The sequence below is a fragment of the Falco punctatus genome (genome assembly GCF_963210335.1).
Source record: "Falco punctatus genome assembly, chromosome: 7".
NCBI lineage: Eukaryota > Metazoa > Chordata > Aves > Falconiformes > Falconidae > Falco > Falco punctatus.
Genome location: NC_137587.1, coordinates 64,295,695 through 64,308,156, shown reverse-complemented (window position 1 = coordinate 64,308,156; position 12,462 = coordinate 64,295,695). Strand labels below are relative to the sequence as shown.

The 12,462-nt window shown below is 41.4% G+C and overlaps 1 long non-coding RNA gene across 1 annotated transcript; it reads right to left on the bottom strand.

Moving 5' to 3' along the window:
• Positions 1 to 1,371: 1,371 nt before the first annotated feature.
• LOC308067456 lies at positions 1,372 to 9,368 on the bottom strand. The gene is made up of 2 exons (XR_013929623.1): positions 5,216 to 9,368; positions 1,372 to 4,244 (listed from the first exon to the last, which is right to left on the bottom strand). It is a non-coding gene; the product is annotated as an uncharacterized lncRNA (long non-coding RNA).
• Between the last annotated feature and the right edge of the window lie 3,094 nt (positions 9,369 to 12,462).

The following is a 12,462-nucleotide window of genomic DNA, read 5'->3' as shown; positions in this document are numbered from 1 at the left end:
AGGGCTCCTTTCCCATTGTCTGCCAAATGGCCACCAATTAAGTCAACTGTTCCCCAATTAGAATTCTGAGGAATTTATCTTGTTCCTCCTGTGTTCAAACTCCCAAGCAGGGGCAGCTCCTGGAGTCGGTTACTAGGGCTTTGCCCCCCCCCCCCTCCAGACTGAGAAGGGGGTGGGGGGGAGAATTAAATAAATAAATAGCAGCTCTTTCCTGTAATCGGATACTCCTGGGTTTTTCCTGTTGCCCATTCACACAGCTTAATCCTGGGGTATGTGATGAGAACTTGGTAATATTTAAGACAGGATATTTTATTATTATTCCGTTCACCTGAACTGGCGTGGCTGATTTTTTTTTTTAATCAATGCTGCTCTCAGTCAAAGTTTTCGCTGTGGCATCAGCTATAAACATAATGAGATTTCCTGAATTAAAGGAGGAACAATAATTTTAATTGCAGCTGGTCTAATAACCAAATGCACAGGGTTGTTGTTGTTTTAGTCTCTTATTTTTTTTTTCTCCCCCAGAAATTGCTTATCTGATTGTTTACAACTTTTTGTCGGTGAATTAAATTCTGGGCTCTGGGTCACCTTTAATATGGGAAATGCAAAGTCTGGCAAAGTTATCAGGATAATATCCTTTAAACTGGATATACAAAGATCTGATCGATCCATTCTAGGCAAATAGGACCTTTGGCTTTCTTCCTGAGAGATCATGTGAAGGTCTTCTTTAGCAAACTCTTTATGTGATACCTCAATTGCCCTTACCAGGAAGGGAGTAAAAAATGTTCAGCTTTGGTTTTTCTGGGCAGACTGTACTAGGTCAGCGTGGTATAACCACCAATCCGCACATCTGAGTTTATCCTTCAACAGAAAGAAAGAAATTCTATCTTTCTGCAAGTTAAAGTCCATTTTTCTAAAACTGCAGAGAGAAAGAAAAGAATTACAATGGGTGAGCAGAGCTGGAAGCATCCCCTGCCTTTCATTTGCACATTTCAGAAGTTGGTGCACAGTACAGTGTTGTTCCTTTTTGGCTTTGTTGCATGTGGAACTCCACTTCTGGAGTTTGGCCTTAGAGGCGGAGTTTGAGTAAATCCCAGGTTTCGGAGCAAACTTTGGGATTAATAATGAAAACTTACTTTGTCACAAGGTATTCACTTTGATGTTAAGCAGGTTCATGGAAATATGGTCCTGGGTCTTCATACATTTTGGTGGTAGAGCCGCCTTATGCACTTTGCTGCTGATCCTTTGCTGCACTTTGTTCCATAGTTTCTGGCTTCCTCCTGGTGCTGCATTAAGTGATGTGGCTAAAAATGTAACCAACTTCTGTCACGTGTATGCTGTCTTCTCTCTTTTTTTTTTTTTTTCCTCACCCCCTCCCCCGGAGAGAGTCAAATGTTTTGTTTGGGATTGCTTAGGGAAGATTTTTAGCTCTCATTTTCACACATTTCCTTCTTATTACTGCAAATAAGGCCAATTCACTCAACTCACATCTGCTTCTAAGTGTCACCAATTTCCTACAAGTTCAAAAACATGAGGCAAGATAGAGATAAAGACCATATATAAAATTTAGCTGCCAATCCACTTTTCTCTAGGGTTTATGTATGATTTTATCTGAAGTTGTGTGTTTGGCCATCCAGCTTTGCTTTCAGTCTCTACAAAAAATGGCAGGTCTGATCCTACGTGGGAGAAATTGCAGAAGTTATTCCAAATTTACACGAATGAAACTGAGACCTTTAGCACCCTTGTTAAGTCCTGTAGTCTTCTTGTAGTTGAATGAAGGAAAATTGCAGTGATCTGTATGGAAAACTGAGACCCACAAAGCTTTGCAAAATGTTAGGGATATACTATAATATGGTGGTGGGTTTTTTTTGGTGTTTTGTTTTGTTTGTTTTTTTTTTTTCCCCAGGATGTACAGATATTCCAGGAGGAAGGGGTGAGCATGTCCCAAACATAGCGTAACTGCAGAAAACAGAAATATATAGACATGCTACCCTCAAGGGTGGGAGATGGCGGAAGTTAGTGAAAAAATACAGCACGGTAATAATATCAAAAGAACAGGACAGCAAATTACAGCTGTCCCTGGTCAGATTTAATTGGGTTTTCCTCAGTATAGGGAAGAGTGGTTGAGGAATTTCTTTGCTTGCCATAAAGCTCCCAGCAGTCCCCCCAGACTGCACTCAGCTCCAGTCCCATGGAAGCGAGTACATAATCTTTACCCACACATCAATACCCAGCTCCCACATCAACCAGAAGGAAGCATGCACCATTAAAGAGGTTAATTCCCATGCGTTAAAATAGACTGTATTTATTGAGGAAATGCAAGTAAGCATTTTAATAGAAAATTTAAAACCCATCGGGCCTGATTCTCCTCACATTGGAGGCCACTCAGTTTAGTTAAATCTATGTTTTTTCAGGAGTTAGCAAGATGATGCAAGTCATTCTCCCCCCCGTTCCTAAGTAAATTAATGGTTTTGCTAAAACTGCTCTTACCAACCTGGGCTACTTAAACTCGGTGAAAGTCCTAAATGTTAGTGAGACTCAAACACTCAAGCACATCTTCCCTGCTTGGCTTGCACCTCTTGTGCATCCTCACAGTGCTTCTGTGCACAACTTATAAATGTGCAAATTGCATGGCGCTGTTTTGCCTGTCCATGCAACCCTCAGGTGAAAAAGCAGTACTCATTTTTACAGATGTGTGTTTTATTTTCCTGTAGCCATGCTCCGGGCAAGCTGTTTGGCATTTTCCATCTCTCCCCTAAGTAAAAATAGAGCATGAAGGGAGGCAGGGGACCCAATGCACAGGCATGACGAACACGCAGTACTGCAAATGCATCCCAATTCACTTGCTGCTAAACGTGTATGTAAAGGATCTACTGTTGGGAAATTCTGCCAATACTCTGGCTGTATCAACAGATTAGAGGCCCTGATTTTATTTCCTTTCTTAGTCTGGATGTTTGATTTCATAACTTCTCTCTCTCTTCTTTATTTTTTTTCCACCTTTGGAAAATGCTTACCTGTCATGCTTCACTTCAAATAAAGGCAAGAATCTTCTAATGTTAGCCTGTGTAGGGTTCCCTCACACACACATATATATATGTATATGATCCCTCATAATAATGATTGCCGATGACCTCCTCTAGCTGTTAATAACTGCTCCAGCAACATGTGTTCCTTAGATGAGGGATTCCCAAAGTCCTGTATGGGAACTCCATATGGTAGCCAGCCTACAAGTGCCTTGGGGCATTGAGACTCCTCTTGTCTTCCCTTTCCAGGCCTATTGGGTACATGCTACCCTTAGGAGGGGTCCCAGCAAGGCACCCTCCCTTGATGCAGCCTCTGGAGGGGTTTTGCTGGGGCAGAGGACATAGGATCTGGCAGCCCCAGTGCTCTGCACCCCACCAAGGCAATGTTCAGCCTGGTGCCGCCACGCCTGGAGGAAAGGCTGCAATTGCTGCAGCATCAGCAATGAGCTGGTTGTGTTGACAAGGGTTACAAATAAAAAGAGTCTTTGTGGCCCCCGTACAAAGGCCTCCTGGTTGCTCTTTAAGAGCTCTACTTGAGCGTGCATTGGCCCGGCTGGCTGCATCGCTGCCTCCTTGGCACAGCCTTAATGCACATGAGGGTAGCGGAGATGCTTTCAGCAGCAGGAAGAGCAACTGAAACACAGATGTTTGCGGGTGAAACGGCACGATGTACCGGTGGTGACACAGCTCCGCTATGACAAATAATTTAGCAGGCCCAAAGAGGGCTTTCTCAGGCCCGTGAACATCATTAAGTGTGACAAACAGAAAATTGTTCCCTAGCCAACAGCTTAAGTATATTTACAAAAAGTGATTTATTTCTGCGCAGTTAGTTACAGCCCCAAAGCGTTATATTTATATATCTATACAAAAAGTTAAACCCCAGAATTTGGCTCATTTGCTGTGAGAAACAAGAAACCTTCCCAACGACTTTGGCAAAGAGTGGGTCTGGCTTTTAAGAGGTTTCCTGTGGTCAAGAGCTGTGTTTCTTCCACATGTCAAAAGTGATGTTGAATCCTTTGGGGAAGAAGCTGAAGCTCCCCTTGGTGGGTGACCGTCTTGGGGTGATGGTGATCTCAGCACACCTCCTCCTGGTCGTGCGGAGAAGTGGTGTCAGCGACATCCTTTTGGAGAGTCAGATGTTGCTGCCAATCTGATAAGGCAACAGGTGCCCGATGTACGCCTGGGGCATTTGATAATTCACATCAACGAAAGTCAACGGAGAGTCTGAAATGATGGAATGAAGAAAACTCAAACCCACGGCTGCATTTTCCAGTGTTGTTTGTTACCTCTCACTTGTCACTAGAGCTTTGACACCTTCAAGGCCAAATTTGCTTTTTCCTTTATTTCCCTGTTCTACTTTTCTATTTACTTGCTCCAAGGCTACAAAGTGTTCTGTTTTGTTTTGTTGGTTTTTTTCAGTGCCCCTGGGGAAGCCAGGTAATCTTTCTCACAAGATTTTTTTTTTTTTAAACTTGAAAAAACCAAACAGACTAACAACTCCCCCTTAATTGAGAAGGATTTAAATAATGAAGCAAACCCACAAAACAAAGGACCTGAGTGGATATTTATTTCATTGGAGTTATTTATCCTTTTCTGTTAGATTCTGAGCTTTTCAGAGTACAGACTCAACTTGTCTGTTTGTAGAGTTCCTAGCACAATATGGCCCATTCTCACTTGCCTGTTCACCACTGTAACAGTAAGCATGAAACAATAAACAAATGTCAATTTTAGACTAATTTGAGGCTAATTTTCTTTTCTGTTCTTCCTCTTAAAATGTACTGAAAGACCCTAGATTTCTTCTGGTGTTTGGTAACTTGAAAAGAAACTTGATATAATACAGTTGCTACCAAAGCACCATCAGATTATGACATTCAGTTTATAAGGAAATACGGGAATGTGTAATCCATTCATGGTAATTTAAGTGGATGTTTTGATTGGATTATGTAAGTATATTTGTGTTTGCATGTGCATGTGCGTGTGTGCATATATGCCATAATTTGTCAAAAGAGGTCACTCAATAAAAGTGAATTTAAACTTAATTTTTCATTCTTGGTAAAAGTTCAAATGCTAAGTTAAGTTTAACCTTGGCTCAGCAGAGCTTTTTCTTCTGATTTTTCAGTCTGATATGAAAATTGCTTGTGAAATAAAGACAAACATAGGTATGCCTGAGAAAGCATTAATAATCCGATCCTTACATGTTTGTGTAGAAGACAGGTACAATCCAGTGGTGATTGCTTCTTAGCTTCTCTTTGCTTTCACAGAAAATCCTGGGAGATAATACCGGGTCATCACAACCGTGCACTGGAGCATTGTGCACCCACAAACAAACACTGGCAACTCTGAAAGGCATAGCTAGCGATGGTTCGTATAAGTGGGACTGATATATGCAGATATACAAGAGGAATCATCATTGCAATAAATCACTCTTGGCATTTTACAATCCCCATTTGACCATTTTCCCAAACAAATTATTTGAAGTGTATATTACACTGCATTTTTAAAATTTTGTTTTAAATAGAAGACCTTTTACAGGGAGCCTAAAAGATTCTTTTATGAGATAAACTTAGTGGTGAGTTTTCCAGTCTAAGTAAATAAGAATCCCATGGGAACTAAGAATTTGGGATATATTCAAACAAACACTGTGAAGTTTTGAGAAATGCCAAGTTCTTTGGAGATCGGTGTGTGTGTGTGTACTATGTGTTTGTATAGTCAACAATCTCAGAGCAATATGGTATGCCAGTTATTAATTCTGCTCATTGCAGATGGCTTCATTATGTGTATTTAATTTCGGTACTTAAGCAAACATACAAAAGTAGGGCTTACAAACTGCTTTAGGATACGATGGTTTTGTACAGTCAAAGCGGAAATGGAATGGAAACAACTGATACTGCTTGGGCTGGAGGTAAATCTATATTGATGGGATTAAGCCATTCAGAAGCATCCCTTGACTTGAATAGCCCTAAAACCACCAATTGCTTTGTGTGCAGTTGTCGAGAAGGTACTGATCACTAGAGCCTTAATTTGCCGCAGCAGTTAAGTGCTCCAATTCCTCAGCGCAGTAATTGCCACATGTTGAGTGTGCAGATGTCTAAACACGTGGGAGCACTTCCCTTTCCTAAAGACAAATGAAGATTTTCATTTTGTTTTGTAAACGTGTCAGGATTTATCACTTAGTCATGTGTCATGCATTAGGGTGTTTATACAATATGGCTTTCCACACCCTGGTTCTGGACTTCTATGATTTCAACAACCAGAGCGTGGAGTAACAGGGGTTTGCCAGACCTTCCCCTATTAACCCAAACCTTTAGCTGGACTAAAGAGGAGCGTGAGCTTGGAGTGTCTAGTAAATGGTAAATAGGGTTATTCCCAAGAGCGAGACGAGTGGGATTCACCTATATCCTCAAAGACCTCTTGATAAAAGAGGCATCAATGACAAGACAGGCAGACATTAAAAAGAAAAAAAATTAGAAATAAAATTGAAATAATTATGTCCACCAGCACTAACTATGTGCATCTGTCCGTATTATACTGGCACTGTATTGTGAGACTCTCCTCAGCCTCCATGTCACATCCAAACACTGAGTATCACACTTTTTAAATTTTCCTTTTCATATAAATAGCTACTTTTTAAAGCGATTTGTTTTGAAGTTTAATGTGCAACGTCAGAGAAAGGCTGACTGACTGTAATAATATATCTGAAATAACTGTCCCCTAGTGGAAACAGCAATCAGCAGAAGTCGGGAAGTTAGGAGGTGGCTTGGGGACCAAGCCCAAAGTTTCTTCGTTTCAGTTTGGAGTTTCAGGCTGATGCTGATGCTGCAGGTATGGAGCTTCTCTCTTTAGGACCAAGGTCCATATCTGAACATTCATGTATAACGATGAACGTGGGGTTTGGGGTCCCCATATATAGTTCATTTCTCAGAAAGGCTTTTCAAACAAAACCAGGATTAGCTGTTAAGATGTCAAAATAGCTAACTGGGGTTTCTAATGTGTTTTGCCTTTTAAAATGTGAAAATAAAGATGATAAGAAGTGCTCAAGAAGGAAAGTATTCTCTCTCCACTCTGTTACCCTTTCGGGGGCTGGTACTCCTTTTTTGTTTGCAGAAGGAGGGAAAACCCACCCCGAACCAACAGTTATTTATCTGTTACCAGACAAAGACTGTAAAGAAATCCAAGAAGAGCATCCCAGCACAAAAGCCTGAACTCTTTGACCTCTCAGGCCTCAGGCCTGGACAATTGGCCAAGCTGGGCTTTTTCCTGAGAACTGCCCGAGGGCAAAGGCTGAGAAAAGATGCACATTGTTCCCCCCGCACCATCCATTAAATGCAAGGGCTGAAAGGCAAAAGGATCTCACCAGGTTATAGCAGTGCTGAGAATGCAGCCTGACACTCATTTTCAAGGTAATGTAATAAAGGGAAAAAGTGAGTTGTAGAGATCTTAATTCTTTAAAATTTAAAAGCTAATTTTGTGTCTTTTAGTCAATTTCCTATGCAGGAAGGAAGAATTTATTAACTGACTTCTGATGTTAAATGGAGTGCTAATGGGCAAGTACAACAATTCAACAGGTGCCAAGTAGAAATATAGAGACATTATATCAATATTAATCTTAGAGCCTTGCAAAAGCCTTGATAGGGGGTTTATCAGGCAGGTTGTGATGGGAACACCCCTGCCATCTGCAAAGTGAAAAGGGGGTTTGGGTCTCCTGTTTAAAGTGTTTGAATACTCACATCACGAGGTGTTTTAATGGAAGATTATGAATTTTATGCCATTGGAAATTGCTGTTTGTTGACAGAGGTTGTCCTGAGCTGGGAACTCCTCCTGGAAGAGCTGCCTTTGAGCGGCTGTGCTCTGTGTGTGCCTTGGCCCAGGCAAGCAAGGCAATAATGCTGGAGAGAAAAAGTATTTCCAGCACTGAACACTCAGCTGGAAACCTGAACACCCATTATTAGTCTGGATAGAAGTCAAAAGAATAGTTGAACCTGCTAAAAATCTACAGAACCGCTATTTTACAGACTGATCTTCTGCCAGTAAACAAATGCTGACTCTAATGTACTTCTGATTTTGACCCCTGGTTTGAAAATTTTCTGTATAAACACCAGCTGATAAACAGGTCACTTTGTTTTCAAGGCAAGACTCTCAGAGTTGCACCCCACACAGCAGGTCCCTGATCCAGATAAAAGACTTCGGAATGTCCAGCAATAATTTTCACTGAACAATTTTTCCATTGCTCCGAGCTGTCAAATTATTAGAGGGAAAGGATTAGTGGGAAAGGGAAAGTGTTTTTGTGTAAACATCTTGTTCGGGTGAATAATCCAATGTTCTCAGGTAGAAAATTTCCACGTTTTATAGGCAAGAGTGTTTGAAAATTTCAAAATGCAAACTAAGTGTAATTTTAAAATGACAAAGAGAAATAAAAAGAAAATATTTGGGTGTTTCACAGTACAACATTTTTTCATCCAGCTACACATATTTTCTTTTAGTTAGTTTTTGCAGACTAATAACTTTTTCATTCCATACTGAAAGCAAACAAAAAGGAAGACACAGAAATTCCCTGCAACCAGAGAACTGTTTTTCTGTGGCTCTGTTCCTCTTCACTAATGCATTAAAAATAACAAATAATAGAGATATCTGGCAGCAGTGAAATAATAATAAAAATTTCAGTGGATAAAGAGGGATTCAGTTAACTGGAAACCTGCTTTTCAGTGTTTTGACTCCTGTGAGATTTATCACTAACCATCTTATCTGCCTGACTATTTTTTAATGTTGTTTTTTAAGTAGCAGAAATGACCTTTGGCAAAAGTGCCCCACAAATTGCATGCAGGTAATGAATTATGCTATCCCTGATATGGCATCAATAGGCAGGGTGATAACACAGCATCAACAGCCCCTTTTGGAAGGAAATTTTTTCTGTGTGACAACCACTGGGAACTTCTGAGCCTGCTGCTGTGTGTAGCCAGAGGATGAACTTCCCTGCTCCCAGCTTTTCATACCAGAATTAACTGAAGCCACCGAGGAGATTTCACCTTCCTCCGAAAGCTCAGAGTCCCCTGGCCTGTGCCCGGCTTCGTGCAGGAGGATGGCAAATGGTTGTTGGCGAGTCCAACCTTTCCATGGGAGCAGTATCAACCCCAGCCCTCCGCTCAGCCCCTGGCGAGAGGATGTTGCACAACCCGGCTGCATCACGCTCTTACTCTGTCATGTCCCTTTGCGAGCGGTGTCGTAAACAGCATCTTATTCATGTCAGTGGCATGCTGCAGAGGAGAAACCTCACACAGTACTTCTGCATAGCCAGGGCCAGAAAAGGAAATAAAAACTGCACATTGTGAATGACACAGACTCTGGGGCTGGTTGACACTGGGGGGGGGTGGGGTGGGGGGGGTGGGTGTGTGTGTGGGTGTGTGTGTGTGGGTGTGTGTGTGTGTGTGTGTGAACAGGTAGTTTCCTGTTCTATTAATCATAATAAAAATCCCCCCAAACCAAATCAATATTTCTGGGGGTTCCAGCATCATCTAAGCAATTCCCCTCCGCCCCCTTAACGCTATAAATCAAAAGTACCCCAAAGAATTCAGCTCAGTTTTATATGTGTGAAAATACGCTGAGTGGGACTGGCAGTATCTCCCATTGCAAGCCCAAAATGGGATTTGAAAAAATTTCAAGATGGTTAAACCCTCAAAATCTGGGAATACCAGTGCTGGGGTGTGAGGGAGTGAAAGGGGCGAAATTTGAACATACAGTGGTATTGTTTAGTAAAACTTTATGTAAGAAAAATAATGCTGTCAAGTTCTGTGGCTGCTATATGTATTCAATATTTTTTTATTCAAATATAAATTTTTAAGATACTGAAAAGCTGCTTTCTCTACTCCCTTAAAAATTCCAAACTGTACGACCAGTTCCCATAAATGACTAATCTTATTTTAAATGAAGCTAATTTTTGGCTAGGTCTTGAGAAGAAAAAAATATTGGATCTGCAACAAAATCCATATTTTCCCCCCACACTGTATCTTAAAAATGCATCCAGACTAACAGCTTGTTTCCAGATGATATTGGATGCTCCTTTTAGTTTCCAAAATAGGGTTTTTGAATCTGGTTGTGTGACACAGAGATCAGATACAGGTTCTAGATTTTTATCCCTTCCACTTGGCAAGGTTCAGGCTGGGGTATCTGCACAAGCTGCTGGGGGAAAAAAATAATAAAAAAAAGGCAAAAAAGAAGGTTTGAAAGTTGTAGACCTGGGATTTTAAGCGGAAGAGTGCAGTCCTTCCCCCCTATGGCGGGTGGATTTATTGGGTGTCACGATGACACAATGTGTCTATTCGAAGCTGAAGAAAGCCCCCTACTTAACCTTCATCTTTTTGTGTGTGCACGTACCAGAAGGCACCACACTGTTGCTGGAAAGCAAATAATTAGTGACATGTTCTGTAACACCATTGCTATTTAAAGCTAAATCAGTGGGTTAATGCTTCTCGAAATGTGACATCCATGAGGGATTCTCGCTCCAGTACTGTTAGTCACTTGGTGGTCTCCGGAGTGACAGGATCAATGCCCTGAGTTTTAAAAGTGTTGCTTGCAATAGGAAACAAGTGATTACTGGACATATTTTTTTTTGGGGGGGGGGGGTGGGGGGTGAGGTGGTGGTGGGGGAGCAGGGGCTGACTCCTTCTCCCCAAAGAGCCCCACAGGATGCCAGTCCTCAGCCCTTTCGCTGACCTTCACCCCAGCACACGGCTTGCGGCGGTCCCTCTCCTTGCAGGCTGGTGGGGTAAGGAAAAGCACGTGAGACTTCTGAATTCGGAATTGTAAAATCCCTGAAGGCAGAGCCCAGGGCTCTCCGGCATCTGCACAGCACTAAACACTCTGACGGGCTCGAAAGAATGAATCCCGAGAGTTTATAATTACATGCCAATGATATAGAGAGACTCTGGAGTTGATTTTGCTCAAAGAACTGAAGCAAAGCCATTCTTCATTAGGGCAAATGGCCTGAACAAAACTCTTTGCATGAGTGAGAATAAAATGCAAAAGCATTGAGGAAACAAAGAAAAAAGAAGAAAAAAAGAAGAAATAAAACAGTCAAATCACATTTTACTTCTTCTTACCCAGGAGATTGACACGGTAGCTTTTTTTCTCCTTCCCATTTTCCATTAAGCTGGTTCTTTAAAACACATCTGAACTTTTCCCATCCTGACGATTCCCACGGACAATTGGCAGAGAATCTAGGACAACTTGCAATACTGGGATTTTTTCCAGGCATGAGTAACTTGTTAAAAAGCCACTATTTCCCTAATACTAACAGTAAACAGAGTTCACATCCACATGAAATCCTCTGTGACCCATCGGGGAAAGTTTTTTGTATATTTATATAGAGAGATATATGAAATCATTTAATTCCTTTATCCATCAAGCACTTGGAACTCAGCATGTCCGTTTATATTTCACTTATAAAAATAAATATACACATGCATGCCAGGCTAGATTTAAAGGTATCCTTTTCCCCCAGTTGACAGCTGCATGCCTGTAGTTTTATAAGGGAAAGCTTTAGAAAGAACAGTATTTAAAATAAAGTCGTTGAGCCATGTTTTATGTCACATTGATGAAATATAACTCCATCACACCTGCTGCTCCTACTACTTTGGGTGGTGGACAACTCTGTTGAGTAACTGCTTCCCAAATTTCTGAGGATTTAGGAACTTGTGTTGTTGGGCAAGGAGAAATTTCAGGCAGACATCTGCTGTGTAGATATATTAAATGTACAATGATTTCAAAATATCCCCAGGTGATCACTGCTTTTTGGGATTAATTGATGTTAGCATGTATCTGACTAAACTAAATCTATTTTGGAGTATGAAGGCCAAATTACGGTAACATTTGAAGTCCTGCCCACACTGCGTCCCACCACCGAAATGGGTTCTGCCTAGGCACTTCCAAAAAGTTGAAAATATCTAAAGATAGATATAGTCTATTTCAGACTATTTAATAGTCTAAGAATATCAGGAAGCCTTTGTAAAGGGCAGGGACGACAACATGTGAGAGGGCTGGCAAACTCAGGTTTGCCTATGGCTGAAGTGTGGGTGACACATGGGATGGACCAAATAGATGCTATCAGCTTGAGTGCAGGCACGTGGTGGACCTGATTCACTTTTCAAGTACAGCTCTCCAGGGCAGTGTGGGTGTTTCCAGTAGGATCATGCTCACCACAGTAACCAGCCCTGTATTTTGAGAGCTGGACAGAGACTGGGAGCCCTGCACTCTATTCACTACCCTGCAAGTCTCCTACTCAAATCTGTTCTCCTGTCTATGCCTCCGTTTCTCTACATAAAAAGACCACCAGAATGAGCAAAATACTTCGTAAAACACTTTGAAATTTGTTTTATCCTAATTATAATCATGTAAGCCTAAATCATATGGCTGGAGTTGAGTGATGTGCAGACTTTTCCATGTTTCTGAC